At 35.9% G+C, this 3,678-nt stretch overlaps 1 pseudogene; it reads right to left on the minus strand.

The window, feature by feature from the left end:
• The window catches only part of LOC103736370, an 8,340-nt pseudogene that overhangs the window by 2,858 nt on the left and 1,804 nt on the right, over positions 1–3,678 (minus strand).

A 3,678-nucleotide genomic window follows, 5' to 3' on the forward strand; every position in this document is an offset into this window, starting at 1 on the left:
AGAGAGAGAGAACATTAAAATGGGCAGGGGGCAGTAGTGGGGAAGAAGTGTGGATAGGGCAGGGGATCTAAATACCATCAAACCATATTGTATGAAAAGTCACAAAAATTCAATCATTAAATTAAATGTTAAGAAAACCTCCCAAGGAATAAATAATCATGAAGACTTAAGTGAGTCCTAAGTGTGGTTGAAATATGGTTTGGAAAACAGTAGTGTTAGTATTGAAAATAATGTGGATTAAATGACATAGTGAAATGAAGTCTTGTATTCTTAAACAATATTTGTCATGGATCAACAGTGTAAATCAAGTATGAATTTCAGTACCAAGAGTGTGTTATCTCACACAAAAAAGAAATGAACTGAAAATTTTAACTTTCTAAATAGAAGGGAAAAATTTGCCTCTGCAGTTGTCTTACATGCTATTTTTATTGTTTTAGGTTTTGAGGAATTCTTTGGGGGAAATGTGAATTTTTCTCTGTAAGACTTGTTGTGCTGGATAGCTGTAGTGTCAACTTGACATACCTGGGGTGAGGGAGCCTCAATTGGGGAATTGCCTTCATTCGACTGGACTGTGGCCATGTCCACATGACATCTTGATTGTTGAGTCATGTGGAAGGGCCCAGCCCACTGTAGGTGGTGCCACCCCAGGGCAGGTGGGCCTGAGTTGCATAAGAAAGCAGGCTGAGCATGGCCAGGGGAACAAGTCAGTAAGCAGTGATCCTCCATGGCTTATGCTTGAGCTCCTGTCTCCAGATTCCTGCCCTGAGTTCCTACCTTGAGCTCCCTGATGAAATGTGACCTGAGAAATGTAAGCTGAAAAAACCCTTTCCTCCCCAAGTTGGTATTGGTCAGAGTGTTTTGTCACAGCAATGGAGAAGCAAACTAGAACACTTGCATTTACCTATCTCATTGGAAATCTCATCTGGACAAGAAATGCAGTCAAAACAGCAGACAGACTTGCCCTCCTAGTCAGTTTTCCTGAATCCAGGATGACAACTCTTAAGGCATATGGAATGAGGGATCTAGAAAAATGAAAGATGCATTATAAAATATTCAGGGTTTTATGAAAAAAACCTCATAAATAGACTTTTTTGTGAATATGAAAAAATCTAATTTTCAAATTCTTACATTTACCAATGAATATAATGTTTTTTTATTCTGCTGAGTTGGATGCAGTGTGCTCAGCACAGGCCCATGTATCTAAAGCTTAGTATGAAAACCATGAATATTTGGTAACTTTGGAAACTTCAAGAAGTAGGGTCAAGAAAGAAACAAAGTTTGCAGACAGCTGATCAGTTATTCATATGAACCCACAGCAAAAAGTGGCCACATGCACAAGTCCTGTGCAAGTTCAAACTACACAAAATGCCAGCTGGAGACATTGGGAAGCCTGTAAGAAATCCTACCCCAACCTAAGGCACTTTGAGCTACTGATGGCTGTTGGATACAATCAACCTTCTGATAAATGGCAGCCCAGTGGCAATGAGAAAATGTGTGGAAAAGACATACTCATATAGTAAAGTATATTTAATTACATTTAATTGGGGGGCAATAAAAGGAGTTTGGGATAGGAACAGGGATCTAAACACCATCAAATTATAATACATGAAAACTGCAAAAATTCAGTAAAAATGATGTAAGACCAAGAAGGATGAATTTAAGTCAGTAGGGACAGTTCCCAGAAGAGCATATTATGAATCCAGATGTATACAGTCTGTGTACACAAGTGGACACTTGGGTGATAAGCCTTTATTTTCAATGTGATTGTTATTCTTAATTGTCAATTTGACAGGATTTACAATCACTATGGAAACAAATATTTGGGTATTTCTGGGAGGGATTTCTGGGTAAATCTACATGTGGTGGAAAGAGCCATGCTACAGTATATTGCTCCATTTCATTGGTTGGTTCAAATAAAATGAAAAGGAGAAAAGAGCTGAGCAACAGCATTCTTCACTCCCTGATGTCTGACTTAGACATCATGTGATCAGTTGAGTTGTGTTCTTACAGTTGTCTTACACAGAATAATATAAATCTACTCAGCTAGTGAACCAAAAGAAAACCTTCATTACAGTAGTTATATTACATATTTATTTTCAACAACAGCAAGAAAATTAACAATTATATAAATATGTACCTGTGATGATATCCGGCCTTTCAACAGCCTAAAAGTGAAATTCCTGTTTAGCGTGCACTGAAATTTCTTAAGCTGTGAGTCAGAATATACTTCTTATCAAGTATTTTGGGGCAGAGATGAATTGTAACAAAAATGTCTTGAAATTGTGATATGAAATGAGTGACTATTAATAGACACATAAAAGTAATATGCATACTGTCTCAACCCAACCTAAGGAACTTCTGGAAACTAATGGCCTCTGTGAGGAGGAGAGACAAAATCTTATAGGGATGGAACTCTTGCTAGGATGTATCCACACTGAAGGACATTTGGGGACACAAATCAAACTATAATTCAAATATATATATATATATGCATGTGTGTGTATGTGTGTACATTAAATTGGGTTGGGTAGGGGAAGTGGGGGAAGGTGTGGATAGGGGAGGGGAATCTAAATATCATCAAACTGTATTGTAGAAAAATCACAAAAATTCAATAAAAATAAAATAATTTTTAAAAAGAAATGTGTTCCATTGATCAGAATCAGGGATTTTAAAAATTCCTATATTGGTATTTTTATGTGAATTCCATATTTTTAGGTGTATATTGATTAACCCTGGTAGGGTAATAGGACCATTTTACCCAGAAACATATTTATATTGTTTATGAAAAGTCAAAGCATTAAAATAAGATACAACCCACCTCTGTAAATTTTGTGGGGCATTGAATCAAATGTTCAGATAAAGGTAGTTGTTTACCCTGGAGAAAACATTCCCATTTTCACCTGTAGTCCCAGACCCTTTGGAAAATTCTAAAAGTTGAGAATGTCAAATTTCACATGTAATTTCCTTTTGTAATTCATTGTCATGTATCTTCCATTGCTTTTCACATGGATGTTCTTTAAGAAAGGATGGAGCTGAAAGGCATGCATGAATGTATGAATGAATCAGTTCCCAGAGAGGTACAGCAAAAGCAAAATTATGGAAATTTCTTACTGTTTGGTTCGTCATGTGAAATACAACTATAGTGTAGGCAAAAGTGAGGTTAAATAAATGAAAGCCTAGTTGAAGACAACTACCATTACCTTTCAAAAATGCCAGTCTCTTTTATATGAAAGCATTAAACCAAGCACACCTTAGTAATCAGTGCATGTGGATTCAGGCAAATTTCAACTTCCTTGGAAAGCTAGCCACACCCACACATTTTCTGAGTATATTCAGAACTTCAGTGCATAAAGTGGAGGTACTGGTACCTAAAGGGTAAGTCAATTTGATTATTTATGTATATAATCATTGTCATAGTGCTCAGTAGCATTTTAAAACTTAAGAACCTATGTGTCCTACTTCTTTTGTAAGAAATACATAGGGAAAATCTCAATTTTATTTTGAAATAATTGGAAAGATGACTGTGAGGCTATATGTCACACTAAGTTGAAACTGACTTTTTTCATTTTTTATTGAAATTTTATGAATTTAATATTTTATAATTTGATCATAATTAGATTCCCTCCCCATCTGCACCCCTCTTAATATCCTCCTACTGATTTTATGTTTATGTATATA

Source organism: Nannospalax galili, unplaced genomic scaffold (genome assembly GCF_000622305.1).
Source record: "Nannospalax galili isolate Female #2095 unplaced genomic scaffold, S.galili_v1.0 scaffold558, whole genome shotgun sequence".
Taxonomy (NCBI): Eukaryota; Metazoa; Chordata; class Mammalia; order Rodentia; family Spalacidae; genus Nannospalax; species Nannospalax galili.